General features: G+C 34.5%; 1 long non-coding RNA gene across 1 annotated transcript; it reads right to left on the reverse strand.

Moving 5' to 3' along the window:
• Positions 1-711: 711 nt before the first annotated feature.
• LOC145053470 (uncharacterized) lies at positions 712-2,418 on the reverse strand. Its single transcript, XR_013684489.1, has 2 exons — positions 1,831-2,418; positions 712-924 (listed from the first exon to the last, which is right to left on the reverse strand). It is a non-coding gene; the product is annotated as an uncharacterized LOC145053470 (long non-coding RNA).
• Between the last annotated feature and the right edge of the window lie 18,407 nt (positions 2,419-20,825).

The following is a 20,825-nucleotide window of genomic DNA, read 5'->3' on the forward strand; positions in this document are numbered from 1 at the left end:
CATTTGTGATTTACATTCAATCTGATTTAATTGATTTGCTAGGATCAATTTTTCTTCATCGATGTCATGATTCTCGATTGATTTCCCTTATTTGCTCACTTCTGATTATAGATCTAGTTATGTTTTTCGTCTCTTATTTAATCGATCAGGTTGACTTATTCCATAAGATCCGAATAGATAATCTGTGTAATTGGAGATGATGTTTTTGATTTGGAAATCAATGAATGTAATTTTCATTTGATGAACTAGATGAAGACATTGAAGAACAAGATGGATTTTTTTGGGTGAATGTATAATCTGAAAAGTTGAGTTAGGGCAAGGGTACAATCGGAAACCTTTCTTCCTTTCTCAGTCAGTCAATTGCCCATTTCTTTCTCAATCAGATGTTGCTTTCCCAATCAGATGTCCAAAATTTGTTTATCAAACACTTTTAGCTGACCGAGTCAGCCAAAAACGTCTAACTTGACTCGGTCACACACATATCAAAGAGGGCCTAAGTCTACCTCTTAATCGAACCATATTATTTAATTATACATCTTACTGACTTACTGACTGTGTTGAATAATAAAAATGATCATATTACTCTTCTATTTTATTTTGTGTTGGATAGAATGTATGTGTTTGATAAAAGGATTGTAGAATGTTATAATTGGATGGATTTTCAAAGTACAATGTCCCAATGAGAAAAAAAATGAAAGTACAATGGTATAATAAAGGAAAAATTGAAACTATAAGTTATAAATGGATGGATTTATCAAAGTACAATGTCCGAATAAGAATAAGAAAAAGAAACAAACTTATGAAAGTAACCATTTTGACTTTACAACAAAATGCATACACCACTATACATGTGCCATGACAATAACTCAAGTTGTATGTCCTCTAAGCTCAACCATCTTAACCGTTTGGTATGAACGTATCCAACTACACAAAATTAAACAAAATAAACCTTAAATCACCTCTTGTAACCAAACTCATCAAGATGTAAGAAAAAACCTTTAAACAAAACAATCGCGAAAATTAATATTGCATTCGCACAATAAAGTTAACATTTATCACATAAACAAAAAACATTTTTAAAAGAATCTTCTTCTAAACAAAAAAACTGAAGGTCAATATAAACTATTTATTGTAATTATATATTTTAATGTTATAAAAAAAATCACTCTATTGCTTTTACATCGGTCAACCTAATCAACCGGCAGCTATAGCTCTAGTTTTTTCTTATTTTTTTTTTTTTGACAAAAACCAATTAATTCTCATTTTTTTTTATTTTATGAAAAGTAGTTTGAAATTTAGAACTCGATATTGATTTTCGAATCTACTTTTCCAAAAAAAAAAAAAAAATTAAAGTTCGGCATGAGCAACACTACTCCCTTACAATCTTTTACAATCTGATGATTACTAATTTCCCAAATCCACATGTCTATTTGGAAAATGTAATCTCCCAATTTTTCATTAGAATGACATTAGTAGATTTTTACAAAAAAATTTCAAAATACAACTTTATTATACAAAGACATATGTAAGATAATACAATAAACAAATAAAAAAAACCGTTCAAAAAAACAAATCAATAAAAATACATAACACAAATCAACCCAACGTAAGATTAAATTCAACACCTGTGGTTGCCATGAATTTGGAGTTTTTCACAAAAGAACACACATCATGGTCTATTTGCAATGCTTTCAATATAACCCTAGTGAATTAACCAAACGAAACTGTATCTCATATACCAAATAAGATCAAACAACACATAAATGATAAATCACAGTATTTCAGAACAAACGAGGTAAATCACAAGAATTAAAAATGTGATATTGATACCTCAGTAATGGGAATTGGTCAATGATCTTTTCTTTTTGTTGAGCGAACTACTTAGAGATGCTTTCGCCTTCTTCCACTCTTTCATGGAAGCTTCAGTCCTCATGAACGGGCATGTTTCTTCGGATTCTAAGTTCCCAATAATCAAACTTCTCTTTCGTTGTGAACTGATTTCTTTCCTCCCAGTTGCCTTCGCAACGACTCCAGTTCGGGTCGGATCCTTAATCGGTGCACCGGCCTGCGGTTCATGCGTTTCGAAACTTAAATCGGGGACAATCTCTGAAATACTAAAAGAACTTTGGCTCGAAGAGCTAATCAGTTGGGTCCATGAGGATTTATGCCGCCACGAGTCGCCTCGAGCTACTCGAATCAAATCTTCTTCGGGTTTTGCAGGTGAACCTTCGGTTAGTTCCTTAAGATCCGCTTCTTTGTGTTCGGAATCAATTGAATGAATGTCCGATTCGTTAGTTTGCAGAGAGATAGTTTTCCTTGTTTTCTCTCTTGTTAATTTTCCCTCTCCATCCATTGTCACCTTACACAGAGACGAAAGCAAGTTGATAGAAGAGGGAAATGCTTCCAAGGACTTAGGTTACATGGTTGAAGAGCGCATGTGATGGGCCGGACCGGGTCGGTTAACAAAGATAATTAACCCATTACCCATGACATCTCGGATACAAAAATCTTAATTAGAGAAAGGTTTATCCTCTCTAATAAATAATAGATAAATAATTGTTTTGTTCAATTCATTTTCTATAATTTTCTATAATTTTGAATCATTTACTTTTCACACGCTATTTTCTAATAAATAAATAATTTTTTTTTTCAAATGTTATATTTTCATTCGATTGGTTATATGACATGTGATAATTATGAATTATTTACTTTCCATATGTCATTATATGATATATTTTGTAAATTCAGCAATTTAATTATAATTTTATACAATAATATTAATTAAATTTAAGGCTTTCTATACCCTTCCACATTTTATTTCCTAAATTTAAGCCGTTGTAAGTAATCCAATACAGTGCCTTTTTCTTCATATAATGAAAGTTATATATTCATTATATGGATTATATGGATTTAATTTTGATATCTCATCAATCATTTAATTTCATTTCTATTTTAATGATACAAATTTTCATACACAAATGGTATCATACATATAACAATTTCAAAAATTAGATTTCAATTTCATATATATATATATATATATATATATATATATATATATATATATATATATATATATATATATATATATATATATATAGGGTTAGGTTATTTTGTTTTCACTATCTATTGTGTGCCCGTATGACTGATTCTGGACCAATCATTTTAGTTATTTTAAGAAATTAATTAATGCATATTACATGTTAAAGATATAATAGGTATTAATTACATCTTCAGCATTTAATATGCATTAATTACTTTCTTAAAATAACTAAAATGATTGGTCCAGAATCAATCATACGGGCACACAATAGATAGTGAAAACATTTGAACCTAACTCTCTCTCTCTCTCTCTCTCTCTCTCTTTCTCTCTCTCTCTCTCTCTCTCTCTCTCTATATATATATATATATATATATATATATATATATATATATATATATATATATATATATATATATATATAGGTACTAAACCTCTAAATTATACAGTTTTATCTTAGTAAATATACAATTCCCCATTGCATTTTTTTCTCTATTATCGTTTAACCATCCATGTTTTTTTTCTCCATTATAGTTTATTAGTTCATGTCAGTGAACATTTGCGTTTTCCACCATCACGAAGATCAAAGATAATTAACATATGAAAACGGAGTCTGTATGTAGTAGTTATGAATTTTACGCGGACATATAACAGTGTTATCTCCTCCTACTGTTAAATTTAAAATCGGTCTAGAATTAGCCGATGGAGTTAAGAAGATAGTTGTAGATTTTACCTTTACCTACGCGTGGATATAAAGAACGTCGAAAATAGAGCTTGTATGCGAAAGTTACGAATTTTTGAAAATCGGCTGTTTTACCTCTATGTGCGATGCCACGTGTCAGCTCCAGGCTCTGCCTTGGATCCTAAGCAAGCTCACGAGGTGAACACTAAAAACTCATGACGTGAGTGACCCCAATTCAGCCTATAAATAGAGAGTAAGAGCTGCCGAGTTCTTCACACCTCCCACCTTTTACTTTCTCTCTCTAAACACTCTCTCTAGCCCCTAACCCCCCCCCCCCCCTAAAGCCTTGGAAAACCCCTAGCACGAGGCGAAAGCCCCTGAGCGCCCGAGAGCTCCGAGAAAAAAAAGCTTTTCGGCTCAGAAGCTCTGCTCCAGCGGAGCCCGGTTTTTAGCAAAACTCGTTGTAAGTGAGATACGCCTACCGTACTTTAAATATAACTTATATTTAAATATAATATCCTTATTATGAACCTATAAATAACATTTATCAGTGATTCAAATTTGTTATATTGAGTGATCTACTTACGGGAATGATGTATAGGCTGTGATTTAGCGAAGTGTTTAAAGTGGGATTTCCAAACAGTATACTTTGTATACCAAACGGACCCTACCTACGATATGATCCTACCTGGTTGTTCCTTACTTGATAGATCATGAAGTAGACTCTGAGTTAATGACGAATCTAGACTAATAATTAGTCACAATAAATATTAGACTAAAATCTAGTGGTAATAATACTAAATTTCATCGAAGGAAATCATATTGTTAACAAGCGAAGCGCTGGTCGAATTTCGAGTCGTCACTTTAACAAGGGAGTATATAGTTACTTTCATCTTACACATAGATATGAAGTATTTTATATAAACTACATGCTATGTGTGCATATTATCTGAATACTTGTTGTCTATGTTGGATGAACGTTTTTATACATGTTTTAAACGATTTGAACTGTATATGTTTTTTTTATATCTACAAATATGTTGGGTATAACATGGGTAGATGAATAATGAGAGATAAAAGATGATATGAGTAAACATAGGCATCTGTGGACTTAGTGCCTATCAGATAGGCGATGGTAGCTATGGACTTAGTAACTATTAGATAATCATTGGTAGTTATGGACTTAGTACCCGATGAATGAACTTTAGCAGCTATGGAATTAAAGCTTTACGAATGAGCATTGGCAGCTATGGACTTAGTGACTGTTGTGTAAACCCTAGCGACGATGGACTTCAGAACGAATGATTGAGGAATAGCTGATGCTTAGGGTAGATCCTTAAGAGTAAAGAAGATAATGGGGATGTGTAAATAGGTTGATTGTTTGATGTTTAAACATAATAATTATATTGTGGGTTGCAAACCCTATATACTCACCAGGTTTCCCAACTCGACCCATTCAGTTTATTTGTATCACAGGTGTCGATATGAAGCTACTTTACACTAAGGGATTTAAAAGAGATATAGATCACTAGTTTAAATGAATGTAAGTTCTATTTATGCTTATGTTTCTGTACTGATGATGACACCCCAAATGTTTTAAAATCAATAAAAACACATTTCATCGGAAATGCTTTGATAACGCATTTATCATGTTTTTATGGGAACAAATTTCACATCATTTTTATTAAAAGAGGTACTCTGATTTTATAAAACATAAAAAAATTGATCTTTTCTAGCCGTGAAAATGGGAAGGTCACACTTTAGCTAATAAAACGACGTAGTTTAATAAGGTTTAGTACCTAAGTTTATGGGAGGCTGTAATTTATATTCAGTTTTCCCATATATATATATATATATATATATATATATATATATATATATCCCCTAATCTAATAAATAAATGAATTTTTGCCACGTGTCATTCTCTTAGCGCTCCCAATTGATTTTTCCCGCTTCTATCATCTGACTGAATTTCTGATATTGCCATATCAACTCTTTACAAGAAACCTAATTATTCAATACTCATCGGTTTGTTCAACAAATTACGCATTATTTCCTTTAATTTTGTCTTCTTGATTTTGGAAACCAAATACCAATTCAAATTTGAAATCCCCAAATCTCGCAAGCAATTCCAAATCAACGATATTTGAGGAAATTAGTGTTCTAAAACAAAATCATCTCCAAATCAGATGAATCCATTAAAAATTAGTTAAACCGATCGGAGGTTGTGTGAAGGTCGGAGCTCTCACGATTACATACACACATAAGACAAAATAGGTTTCGAGCATATTCGTGATTGAGGTGAATTTACTCGCTCTTGATTTTTCTGTTTCTTTTGTTTTAGATTAAATCGTAATATAAGATTAAGGGATGAAGCTATTTCAGATCGGAGAACTTCAGGATATACAGAGAATTAACTGGAAAAAGCAGGTATTTGTTCATCCGATTACACAAAAGTTGACTCAATCAACTTCTTATTTCATCCATTTAGATACATATTCATTAAATCTCTTCCTTATACTCGATTTTTTTTACTTTTGATTTGTTGGATTCCATTCTTGCATATAGAAATGGAGAAAGAACCCGTACACCCAACTGGTGCGCAGTGAGTACCAAAACCCCAAGTTCAAGCATTACGCATCTGTCTGGTATGTATGTTATGTAATTACTTTTGATTTGTTCGATTCCATTTTTGTCTGTTTTGGTTAATAGACCTTTCAAAGAATATGAAGAAAAAACAATATTGATGGGTTTTTATACACCCTATATTTATTGAAACTGTAATTAATTAATGGTGGCCCTGGAGCAAGATGGGAAAAGTCTACTATTTCAGTCCAAATCATCTTCATTTTAATCTCAATTTTACTGGTCTCTTTACCATTGAACATAAACATAGACCATCTGCCATTGTGAGGTATGAATTTGTCGACCTTTTTTTGCGAATTCATTTGTAGCTTCAGATTTGTAGCAAAATAAATTTGTTTTTTTTTTGTCGGTGCATTCTACTCCTTTAAAGCATTTGTTGCAGGTGGGTTGATAAAGGGTTATGTGATCTCGACTTTTGTAATCTTGAAGAATTTAACTTTAAAAGATATTATAGTTTCGTCATGGAAGGACTGGAGAGATTAGTATCAAATGAATTTATATCTTGGATGTTCTACCGGAGTGATTCTATCTTTCATTTTGTTCTATATATATCATTATAGGCCGAGTTGTCCCATATTTGCAGGAGTTCTTGATTATGATACAACTGATCAACATACCAGTCATATTTTTTAAGATTGTCAATCTGTGTATTACAATGTTTTTTGATATATAATTAATTTAATGAATTTAAAGATTTCAATGTTGTTTTACTTTGACTACAACTTGTAAGAGCTCAAAAACATGTTATGGTTAAAATCGTGGATTGTCAATAATGAAGGCAATCATTTTCTGCATTTAAAGGGTTATTGTTGTCATTTTCTACATATGTAGGGTTGTTTCTGTTATTTAGCATTTAAAAGGTAATTTTTGTAAGTTTTTACATTTAAAAGAATTTTCTATGTTTTTCTTCATTAAAAGGGTAATTTATGTAAGTTTATGTATTTAAAGGGTATTTTTGTTATTTTTTGCATTTTAATCGGTAATTTCTGTCATTTTCTGCATTAGAAAGATAATTTCTGTAATTTTCAGCATTTAAGGTTTAATTTTTGTTATTCCATGTATCTGTAGGTTTATTTTGGGTATTTCTGCATTTGAAAGGTTATTTATGTTATTTCTCATTTAAATGGTAATTTTTGTAAATTTCTACTTTTAAATGAATTCTCAGTAATTTCTGCATTAAAAGGATAATTTCTATAAGTTTATCTTGTGATCATTCATTGAGAAATTCTCTCGAGCAACATGTTAAATTAGTGTAATACAATTTTTACTTTTGAATGTTAGTCTTTGTGATAGTCAATTTTTAGGCTTGAACAAATTTGGCGATAAATTAAATTGAGACAAGCAAAGAAACAATTCAAGTGGAACAACTATATGTTGGAAGTTTTTATTGGTAACAAGTTTGATCTATACATGCTTCCTGTTATTTAAATATGTATCATTTTTAATGATGTTTTCTCTCTTAATGGATTTTTTAGGTTTGCTCAAAAGTTGTACTATGTGGAAATAAGAATAAGAGACTCAATACAAGCCTCCTTATTTGTTATCCTAGATCTTCCGGCATATCTAACATTATTATAGATGCTGGCAAGTATGTAAAAACATGCTTTCATCACCGATTTCATCATGTTCATTAGACATATACACTTTTTCATAATTTTGTATTAAGATTAAATTGGACTCTTTTTTTTTTCCATTATTGTTTTGGGTTAAATTTGCATTTGTGCAACAAGGTTCAGCCTTTTCCCCAATTTATGCAACAAAAAAGTTCTTGAAACGAAATATGTTGCAACCACGTTTTGTCTTAGGAACAAAATATCCAAAATTATAACTAGAAATCAGCTACATCATGATGTGGCGTCGGTTAAATGCTTATTTATGCAACGATGTTTCATTTCTTTTTCTATTTATCCAAGATTGTTTCACTTTTTAAAGAAACATGGTTGTTAGATATGGGGAGGAAAACATAATGAGGTGATTATCAAATTTTCTTGATTTCATTAGAATCGTGTAAGTTCATTGTTCTTATACAATAGTTTCACCTACTAATTGCTTGGGTGTCAAGAACTTTGTACGTAGGATAATCCAAACTAATGACACTTTCAAGTTTAGGCAAAAGTGAGAAATCCTTATAACTAGATTCATGTATGGAGAGTTCACAATTGTTGCACTTTGTTACCGGTTTATGCAACCATTTTTTAGCCGATTAATCAAGTTATAGGTAAAATATCGAATCTTTGGTCCTAAAATGAAATGTAGTTGCATATTTTGTATTTGTTGTATAGATTGGAAAATTGCAAAACAAACACATTTTACTTGATTGATTTTGGTCTGATTCATGATGAATATGAATCAAAATCAAATATCAGTTAACTAGGTTCTAAAAGTTAGCGATCGATGGTAATTTTATATAGTTATTTGAATAATCAGTTTTCTTGCATGTTTCTCCAAATGTCATTACTTAGACCCTAAATAATCAAAATCCTTGGAACTATCGATCATTAGGAGAAATCAAGTAATTTTTTTTCCATCTCATAGATTTTTCTACTAAAGTGCCCTTCGATGGTTACCTACTTATGGGTAAGATTCATTTTTCTCATTTTCTCTTATATATTTCTGCCACAAAAATAACAAATCTTGTGTTTATTTTGAAACGATCTACCTCATTATTTCAAATTGCAATTCCTTAAATAAAAGTTGAAAGCACAATGATGTAATGAATATTAAATAATGTGTATAAACGTATTTTTTACGTATTTATATCTATTTTTAAGTATTATATAGATGTTTTTGCACAAAATACCCCAGCAAGTGTTGTTGTTTCTGTTTGTGGATTTGTGTAATAAAATTCAAAATCGCTAACAAAGTATTACATTAAAAATTGTTTAATGTTTACTTGATATTAATTTTTTTTAAACCCGTGTAATACACGGGTCTTACACCTAGTATATATATATATATATATATATATATATATATATATATATATATATATATATATATATATATATATATATATATATAGGGTTAGGTTCATGTGAGATGACTTAATTTTGTGAGATCGTGAGACGCAATCCTAGCCACTCATTTGGTAGATAAAAAAAACATTTTTAAAATGCAGAATAATTGAAACATGAAAGAGAGTCGTCAGGATATGTTAAGACAAAATTTCAACATTTTCGATTATGTCCCTAGAGAAACGCTCGAAACTCAGTTGCATCGATTTACTACACTCACTACTGAGATGAATATAGCCGGAATCTTCTTGACTAAGTTCGAGATAAACAAAAAGCTGCTAAATTCACTTCCGAAATCGTGGGATATGAATGTGGCCATCATCAAGAAGACAAAAGATCTCAATCATCTTAGTCTTGCTGATATAATTCAAGAACTTGATGCTTTGAAGTGTAGAGAAACAATGAGTTCTGAAAATATTCTGGTCACTGAGGTTACATGTACTCCAGCTTGTGAAGCCACGATTAAATTTCTTCGGGAACAAATTGATATATTTAAAAGAGAAGTTGAGGACCTGAGATATGAAGGATATCAACTCAGGAAAGGACAGAAACCCCTGAAGGCTGAATTAGAAGCTAAAACCAAGGACTTTAGGAAACTTCAGGAAGAGTATAGCAACAAGTGTGAAAATTATGATTATGTTAAGAGACAACTTGTTGTTGTAACTGAAGAACTTGACGCTTTAAAAATCAAGTGTGGAAAAACTGATGTTAGTTTCAAAAATTATACTGCGTCAAGTCAGACAGTCGAGTCCTTATATGAAACCCAGTTAAGATTCAAAGAAAATCAAAACAAGGGTCTAGGGTATGATAGTGTACCTCCTCCTTATAATCATAACTACACATCCATCCCTATGACACAGGGTGAAACTGATAGGGAGCCACATCTTCGATATGGCAAACGAGCTGGATTTGTGTCAGGAGGAGTTATTAATGTTGAAAATACTGATGTTTCTGTTATATGTGCAGGTAAAGTAGTAGAGGATGAGAACAAGGAGAGTTCTTCTGAACAAACAAACGACCCCTTGAACTCTAAATCTGTTGCTTCTAATCAAACTGCTGTTGGTAAATACAGGCCACCATTTCAAGCTAAACAGAGTGCCTGTTGCAACTGTGCGTGTGGGAAAAATAAGAGACAAGGCAAGGATACGCCACCAGGGGCAGGAAGAGACAAATCCCCAGTGAAGAAAAAGACATGTTTTCACTGTGGAACACCTGGACACATTGCCAGAAATTGTCCTAATCGCGCGTATGTTCCCTACTACGCACAAGGATGGCAAAACACGCCAAGTGGGAGATACTTCAAAAGAAATCCTTCCAGTTCACGTTCAGACAATGTTGAATGGAACGCGCAGAAGGCTAAGAATCAATCCCACAAGGCCAAGAATCTAAATCCCAAGGGCAAGAAGGGAATGCCAACCAAGAAGCCCAATCCAAGAGATGCTCCTGTGAAACCAAGACCGGTTAGGTCAAAGTCATCTAGGCAGACGACTTCAAATTCCAAATCAAGTACTGAGCCACCCATCGGATCGAAAAAGAAATGGGTTAAACCCAACTACAAATGGGTTCCGAAGGATCAATCTCCCAAATCAACTAACGATTCTAATATTTCTATGTCTTCTGTTTGTGATAAACAGGACATGTTATGGGAGAGACTAACGTGCAAGGATGACAAAGGTCGACCCAATTTTAAAATGGACTGGGTTCCAAAGACCAACTAATCCCGCTCTGTGTCGGAGCAGCTATGGAGGCATATCATCAAACTTCGATTTGTTGGTAGTGGCTGTTCCAGGCACATGATAGGGGACATCTCTCAACTGTACAACATTCAGACCTTTGTTTGAGAGTATGTGTCTTTTTTCGGGAAACGAAGAAAAGAAGGGATCACATGGGGTTAGTGCTTAATGATATGAAGAATTTTCGGATCTGTTATGAGATTATGCTTGCTGTTCTCAGACCTTCTGAATGCAAATTCAATCAGTGACTTACGGTTTGCGTTTTCTTCTCTATACTCTTGAGTTTATCTTACTCTGATTCGTTTCAAAGACAAATTTTTGTTTTAAGATAGTTTAAATTTGTGCACTTACTTTCGTTTCTCTCCTATGCACAAATTTAGGGGGAGAAATAAAAACAAAACAAAAATTAGAAAATTTTAAAAATCCAAAAACATTAGAAAATCAGAAAATAAATTTTTTTTTTGTTGGTTATGAAATGTGCTGCTTGAGGGAGATGTTTTGGGAAGTGATATTATCAAGTGATAACAGGCAACCTGAGTCTGTGTAACGTACCCAAAGTTGAAGGGTCTATGCTCTGGTTTGATGCGTCGGTAGGCACGAAAATTTTTAAAATGGACATGACTAGGCAGAGTTGAATTTAGGAAATTTATAGACTTGACAAATTTTGACCTAGTTAGATCCATTCAGCTTGACAATACGACGCTCGAATAGGTTGAGCATGGAGATATATATGGGAATCTACTTGTCACATTAATTGAACCCGTACTTGGAACCATGGTTTAACTTTTTCTCGAGGTGCGGATTCTGTCCTTAATTCCGGTTGGATGGGGCGACTGGTAAAGTACGATAAATTAGGCCTGTAGAATATCATTTTCTTTCTTTCCGTCTGTTAGTCATATGTTGTCTCCTTTGCGTGACTTCCAATCCGACCTGGTACACAACATATGCAACTCTATTTCTTTGCAGGTTATATATGTGAAATACTTCTTATCTGTTAGCCATATGCTGTCTCCTCTGTGTGACTTCTAATCCGACCTGGTACACAGCATATGTAACCTTCTTCTTCTCAACCCCTATGAAGTAATAAGCAATAGAATTCTGAATCTATCCTCTCTCTGAATGGTTGTCTGCTCACCCGGTGTAATGAGTACTCTGGAAGTTCTTGATGGCTGGGGCATATCAGGAAGCGGGAAACACGTTCCAGTACACTTAAAATTGAACACATACAGATTGTCTATAGATCTCGCTGCTCAATTTCGGTGGACAACAATATCCCTGGTCGTCCTCAGATGAATGGTCCTTAAGATATAGTATCTAAGGAATTAGAATCAGATATAATATCTAGGAACTTAAGTTCACCTTGTCTTGTATCAAATAGTATGTCCTAAATAAGTCATAATTATTCGTGTTTAAGTGGACAACAATACCGACGATCGACCAGACAAAGATGTGAATATGAAAGGTACCGACAAGTGGATAAAGGCTGTCTAAAAACTTTGATCCCAAATCACTCTTAAAGTTTGCTATTATTTTTGTTTTTGTTAAGTTTGTTCATAGTATTCTTCTAATTTAAATAAAAGGGGAGAATTAAAAAAAACAAAAAAATATAATAATAATAAAATAAAAATTAAAAAAATAGTGTTATTTCTGTTTTATTTCTTGTTCAGAAAAATCAAAAATCCAAAAATATTTTTGTTTCTGTTTTAATTTGTGTGCTAAGTTTTCTTTTAGTTTTATTTTGTCTTGAAAAGTGATTTCAGGTATAGATAAGACTCATAAAGTTTGTTTTGAAGATTTCTGAGCCAAAGCCTCGTCCGTGAGCATCGAAGAATTCTCATTCGAAGGAGAAAGAAATGAAGATTATTCTTTCAAATTCAATCTTTCAACCCCAGAAGCAAGGTGAAGATGAAATTGAAGATTATGTGACGGATTGCATTGAAGCCTCCTCAATCGGTCTGCTACTATCGGTGTACCTGCTGAAGTGATCCAGAAGATTTAGTTCTCTCTGATGTTCTCTCTGAAGATTCTCAAGCTGAAAGCGTCATCTTTCAAGAATCAGTATGTCAAGCCTCCTCACCCAATGTGCGATCAATGCCAAATTCTGAAGAAATGCCCAACTGCTCAAGATGAAGTCATTCATAGAAGATTCATATATTCATCCGGATGCTATGAAGAATTTGAAGATAATAGCTGAAGCCAAGCTCCCAATGAAGATTATCAAGAAAGCCAGCTACTTTTTAAGGGGAGCTTGTTGGTTCAATTAAGAAAAGAAAGCTATAAACCAAGGGGGAGATTGTTGGGTCTAAATATGGTTTATACTTTACTTTTCTGGGCAGTTGTATTTTTTCTGTAATATTTGTGGAATTTATGGTCTAGTTTACGGCTAAGTTAACGGCCGTAAACTCATTTATGGCCCATGTGTTATCCGGCCCATATTCCAAGTATAAATAGAGGTGTTAGGGTGAGGAGTAGAGATTGATGAACTAGTAGAGAGTTTACGGCCAGAGAGAATAAGGAGCGTATGTGTGTGAATCGTTTGTATCTGGAGCTTTAATTCATATCATTAATACAATTGAGATTCATCTTTTTCTTCTTCTCATTCTCTTCTAATTGATCTGACATCATCTGTTTGATTGGGATTCCGCACCATCAAACGTATCTGACTGATACACAGGCAAATTAGGGACTTACAAGAGTTGACCAGTGTTGACTTGATAGGGTTAGTCAACCTTAGTTGGGAAAGTGTTATTTAGAGATGTATTGTGTTATAGGAGGACTATAGGTCGGGAGATCGAGCACTAGTGATTTAAGGGATTTGCGAGTTATCGAGATACGCGAGGTGAGTCTTCTCACTATACTTTACCTTGATTAGGTAATCAGAGTTATGTGACAGAGTATTTGTATGCTGTATGTATGTTATGTGTTGTACTGCATTATTTCTATGTGATTTATGCTGTGCATGTTTATAGAGTTGGAACCGGAAGGTTCACAGAGTTAGAACCAGAGGGTTCACAGAGTAGGGTCCACGGACCCACAGAGTTATAGCCTCGAGAGGCTAATATGTGCTATGTGTGGTATTTTGGGGAACTCACTAAGCTTTGTGCTTACAGTGTTTGGTGTTATTTGTTTCAGGTACTAGTGATGACCGCGGGAAGGCGCCGACCTGATCAGTACACAAACGACATTTTTATGTTATGAGATCTTGGGATTTTTATATGTTATGGATTTGAGTTTTAAACACTGATGATTTTATCAAACTAAATGAATTATGTTTTATAAAATGCGAAAATTTGTTTTCAAATTTATGGTGTTACAAGTTGGTATCAGAGCCTTGGTTTGAGGGATTCAAGTACACCTTCGGGCGTATTTGAACTCAAACTGAGGATTTGAGAAATATTTTCAAAAAGAGTAAAAGATTTTTGGAAAAACACATAGCAGAGTCGTGTGTACGATCAGTCCGCGCCTGAACAGTGATTTCCCAAGATACCCTTATGTTATGTGTTATGATATTGATATGATGTATTCTCATGCTAGAGTAGGCTAGGTACTCCTATTAGGACTAGAGTGGCCTGATTTGTGATGCCTTAGCCTAGGGAGAAGTGAGCTGCTATGAGATGCTTGAGAGTAAGTAGGTAGCAGCGAGGAGCTTATGAGAGATCTGTTAGGGAGTGGATTATGCATAATAGAGTACTTGGAACTTGGGATCCGGAGAGGAGGACTTGGGGTGTATTCTGATACAGTGCGGACAATAGTGTTGGGCCCGTACTACTGAAAGCACTGGGGCAGAGTACACCCAAGTAAGAGTCTTTGGAATGCCAAGGATCAAGGAGGGATGAGTTGTCGAGTGTAAGTATGTGTTACACCCCAAAACCAAGAACGGCGGAAACGTTCTGGGGTGGAGGACGTCATGTGAAGTATCATAACAATGTAAAGTAGTAAACAAGCAACAACATCATCCATTGCATTAATTGGTAAAGTTTTAATACATGTGTGTTCTTTCATAATGTACAACAATAAAAATGAATAATCAAAATATGACGAGTCTTGATTGTGCTCCGTCTTCTCAAGGCCTGGACATCGTACCTGTCTAACTGATTACCTGAGAATACAAGTTATTTTGAAAGAGAGTATCAACGTTAAAGCTGGTGAATTCATAAGTAATTAAGTGTCGTTGTCTTGCTTATGAAAATCTATTATGAAGGCCATGTAAACCTTTAAATGAAAATGTTGATGTAAGTATGAAAAACCCTAGAAAATCCCATATTTTCTATTAGTTTGAGATGTAGTCTTCTACCAAGACCCGAATGTTTTGTTATGATAATGCAGTCTTCTACTAAGACCCAAATATTTTGTAAGTAAAATGATAGTTTTTCCTTTCTATTGACTAGTACTAAAAGTGCTTAGTCTAACTCATCGTTTATGTGAATATATCATAAAATAAAGTAAAATAGAAAAATGATATGATAGTCTTCTACCAAGACTTAAATGTTATGTAAGTAAAATGATAGCTCTTCCTTTCTATTGACTAGTACTAAAAGTGCTTAGTCTAACTCATCGTTTATGTGAATATATCACAAAATAAAGTAAAGTAGGAAAATATAATCATGTAAGTGTTATCCCTAGGTGACCAGGATTAACACGACATCGCCGAAGCGAAAGGTATACCCTAATGAACATCCGAAGATTGTCCACTCACCCTCTGTAGTGGCAGCAGGGTGGAGGGAGGGTTAGTCCCGATGTCGATCTCCTAATACAGATCGCTAACCTAATGATCCTCCGAAGATTCACATCTCATCCACTGTTGCAACAGTTGGACGGTGGGATGGTTAGTCCCGTCACTGACTACTAAATAAGTAACAACCTTAGACATCCATAGACATTCATCGACCACTGGTGCTAATCAGTGGGGTTCAGAATGGTAAGTCCCGCTGAGATATCCCATTGAACCGGGATAGGAAAGATAATTTACACAGAAAGTACTAATAAATCATCCTCGTAGTTCTAAGTATAAGTATCCAGGTAAATAAATACAGGATAATGCCCCTATGTAAAAGTGTTCCTGTATGGTATTCACGTAAGTGTGTTCACGTAACAGGTAAGTATATGTAAACATATTCATGTATCATGTAATCCTAAGTAAGTGTACTCATGTATCATGTAAGGTACTGTATAGACTCATGAATGAACTGACTCTTGTGTGATTCCTTGTAATAGGAATAATGTTTTGTTTCTTCTAACTATCCCTATGATAATTAATTGGAAAGTAAGTGGTTGTTCAAGTAGATTTATGCACCCTCGATACACCAGGGTGTGGGAAACTGAACGAAGGATGAAAACTATAACATCAATACATATATAAGAACATATGCGTATAAGTGTAGTTTTGCTCAAGAAGGTAAAACTAATGGTTTTGCAAGATATCTAGGAGTTTTGAACAATACTTAAGAGTGACATGATGTCAATTTAATAAACATTCCAAAACTAATATTTTTGTTATCAAGGTATTTTAAGATAGAAAACCATTTCATGTGTTACCTTTTGAAATATGTGAAATCTACTGAGTGAAAACACAGTTATAAAATACATAAGATTGATTTAATAACATACTGTTTTCTACTTGTATTCCTCCCCCCCATTAAAGCATTTAAAATCATTTAAAACATTGATTAAGGGGTATGAACTCACTTGTAGTTGGTAGTTTAGATGAACTGGACGGTGTACGATTGTTAGGTGTCAAGTGAGGACTTGTACACACACTACGATCCTAATGAACATATAATCACACATATATGCACTCAATTAGACTTAAATTACTAATTGATAATGCTAAGACATCCTAGAACATAATAAACACTTTATATAAGTGCTTTAAGCCCTAAGGATTGCATTTAAGTTATTATGGGACAAGGTACTTGGGTTTTAGGGTTCCAAAGGACCCTATATATGAGTTTACTCCTCATATACCAACACACATGGAGTTTAAGGTTGTAAACTCTTGAGTTTACGGCCGTAAACTCCCAACCATGGGTGTATTGTGTGTTTTGAAGTTCCAAATGATTCCTAGAATTATTCCAACTTGGTGGTTAAATTCTTGGAAGGGTTTAAGACCTAGATACACTCCTTTGAGGAGTTTACGGCCCTAAGGCCATTTACCTTAGAGTTTGCGGCCGTAAACTCTCAAGGATGGGTGTTTTAGGCGTTTTCAAGTCTCATGCACAAGTGGTATAAGTTCTAGGCTTTTATTCCAAGCATATGAAGACCCTTGACACACTTTGGTGTCCTTAAATCATGTTTACGGCCCATGAACCATGTCATGGCCGTAAACTCATATTTACATGTGTTATTGATGTGATTAAGGCCTTAGATTAAATGGGAACAAGTCTAGTTAAAAGTCTAAGGCTTTAGGTGCCTTACAAGCACCATTTGGAGCTTGAATTTGGAGTTCACGACCTAAGATATTCTTGGGCCGTAAACTCCCAAACTCTGGTGATATTTGCTTGATTTTGTGTCCCTAATACACTCCTATACAATTCCAAGGTAGTAGCATAACACAAGGGTCGGTCTAGGCTTTGTTTCGGGAGTTTACCGCCCAAGAACACCTTGGGGAGTAAACTCCTAAATCTAGTGATTTAGCCTTCTAAATCATGTTATAAACACATATTAAGCTTTCTAACACTACTAGAAAGAGGTACTCACGATTTGGGATAAAAACGCGAGATCTGTGAGAGAGAAAATGGCTTTTCTCTAGTTGGAAATGCGAACAATGAATGAATTTGGTTCAGAATTCTATTTATAGTCCTGAGATATTTTTGGCAGAAAATATTTTTATTCCTGAAATGATTCTAATATAACAGAGTGTTGGAATAACAGTGTTGCACAAAACCCTAGTGCAACCACTCTCCTGATATCTCCTTAAGTGTAAATCCTGAAAAACTGCCAAACTTATACCTGAAGTCTGGAATTTCCCTGAAACTGTTCTAAGCTCTATTGTCTTGATATGGGTTGTTCAGAATGGAAATTTCAGGTTGTCACATTATTTCATTTAAATGGTTTCATAATCCGTACACTTTTAAGAATTGAAAACATATTAACAAACGGTTTAACTTGTAGAATTGTTCTTCAAACCTATTTCAATTCTTATTATATAGCGTTATACTTTATACTTCACAATTGATTGTTCACACTTTTACTGATAGAAGTCATAGAACATTGTAGAAGTCATAGAACATTGTAGAAGTCATAGAACATTGTACTGTCCTTAATAAAACACCCCTTAAGGTCGAGTGTGAAGGACATGTATCATTAGAACTTAGTCAGTTATAGATACTACTCCCCTAGGCACGAGAGTAAAGAGTAATATTAAAGATTGGAGACACGTCCTTTATAACATTTCCCTTGGCACGAGAGAGTGGAGGACTATCCCTGTAACCAGAAACTCCAGAAGGGAGAACGTGACTTGAGTGTATATATCTATACGGGACTGACTATCCCGCACCTGGCTGCTAGCTACAGCCGAACCGCAAGGTTCAAGGGTGACAAAAGTCATAAAAAGATACTGACCACGGCCCGAGTCATACCTAGTCTGAAGTATGGTTAAGGACTCGCAATTAAGATTATGAACACTTTGCACTTATTTATTAGTTTTATATATGTGTTAGAACTAATGTACATTTAAAGGTAATCAGACTTTCAGGAGACTCCACACACACACTTTAACTATGGTAGATACTTGTACATTACTTTCAGATTCGGTAAGAATTCACAAACATTTAGGAAAATATAGGATTTTCCTGGGATAACATTCGTACATAATCAGAACCGTGTAATAATTCAGATAACTAAACATTACAATTCACGAGGGTAAACATGTTTTTCAGAGTACATCTTTTACATTATATTTTGGATTCGATAACCAACTTTTATTAAGAAAATATGGGATTTTCTTGGTGTGAAACTTTTTCAGAAAACAGAAAGGAACTTGTACATTTTCAGAAAACAAAACCGCTTATGAACTCACTAGCTTTATGCTGATTTTTAAAATGCTTGTATTCTCAGGTTCTACTTCGACAGGTACCCCACATCCTTTTGCAGAAGACGGAGCGAATGGAAGTCACGTCTTTCTTTTGTTAAACTTATGTATCTATGAAACTCGTATCACTTTACTTTTAAAGAAATGTAATGAAATCTATGTAATGTAATGTTTCGTGTTTTACTTCGCTTACTACGTACATTGGTTATGATATTCACATGAAGTTACCTCCGCCCCGAGATGTTTCCGCCTTCGGTTTCGGGGTGTGACAGATTGGTATCAGAGCCCTTGTTTATAGTGAACTAAGTATACCAAACTTTACATGGTATAAGACTATAAACATTAAGGGGCCTAAGTGCTCTGAACTAAAAGTATACATCAAAATATAAGTATTTTCAAAAGTATACAAGTATATCTAACCGTCGAAATTCGTAACTATAAGTAGAACAAAACATAAGTAAATGGGTGTTAAATGTTGCGGTTAAACCTGGGCAGTTATGTAGTCGTGTCTAGGATCAATATAGCCTGATCAACTATATTCATTCGAGACACGGCCAACATGTGCCTGGGAGTGACTGTGGTGTTCAGCATGCCTAAAACTTACCCAAATACCCCAAACAACGAACCGTCGTCGCAGCGAATTATGAAATACTATGGGAGTATTTCTAGATCCAACTTTGTTGTAGAAAACCCTTGTTCAAGCGTTGCCCCTTTCGATGACTCCTTTAGCGATAATTTATCTGCCTTGATAATTCATTGCTGCCTTATCGCTTAATAGAAATATAAGTCTGTCTTAATGAGAAATCCCTCATTTCATATCTCTCGATTTAATGTAGAGGAGTTACCATCCTCTTTTTCCTAATCACTTTAGATCGAAATGTCTTCGAAGAAAGGATCCAGTTCAAGTAACAACAACCCTCCGTCGCCACCTCCTTCTCGATTCGACCCAGTGATATTCCAGTTGGTTGTTTCTGCCGCAGTGGTATATTTGTGCCCTGACAGATTCGGTGGACCAAGAAGTAACACCAACCCCCAAATCCATGAAAATATTCGAGAGCATCAGAAAGAGCGTAATAAGAGTAAAATGGTTATTTGGAAAAAGCGAAAGGGTCAGAGTTCCCAAGGACCTTCCAAGAGGCATGAAACTGTGACAATTCAAGCTGTCAATACTCCTATTGCTATGTCTACAATACAAGCGCCTATCACTAGGAATGCGGGTAATCTCCCTTGGTGTGACAAGTGCAACTATCATCACTATACTTCAGGTCCATGTCGCGAAAAACTTTGTAGCAACTGTGGCAAGAAGGGCCACCTTGCTCGAAGCTGTAGAAAACCAGCCCCACTAATCAATCAAACTCCCGGATCGAGTACCAGACAAACCTGCTATGGTTATGGGGAAATCGGACATTTCAAACGAAATTGCCCAAAAGCATCAACCACCAACAACATCAACAACGCCGAGATGGTTTTAGTTATGAAGCAAAAGGAGGCAGTCGTTGATCCCACTACCGTCGCAGGTATATTTCTTCTCGAAAATTCTTATGCTCGCATTCTTTTCGAATCTAGTGTCAAGAAAGTCTTATTAGTCATTTATTCAAATATTTTTGTAAACATAGCCCTCGTCTAATAACCAAAACATTTACCGTCAATATGGTTACCAGTGAGAACGAGTGCACCAACG

The sequence above is a fragment of the Lactuca serriola genome, chromosome 5 (assembly GCF_051521515.1).
Source record: "Lactuca serriola cultivar US96UC23 chromosome 5, Lser_US96UC23_V15, whole genome shotgun sequence".
Classification (NCBI taxonomy): Eukaryota; Viridiplantae; Streptophyta; class Magnoliopsida; order Asterales; family Asteraceae; genus Lactuca; species Lactuca serriola.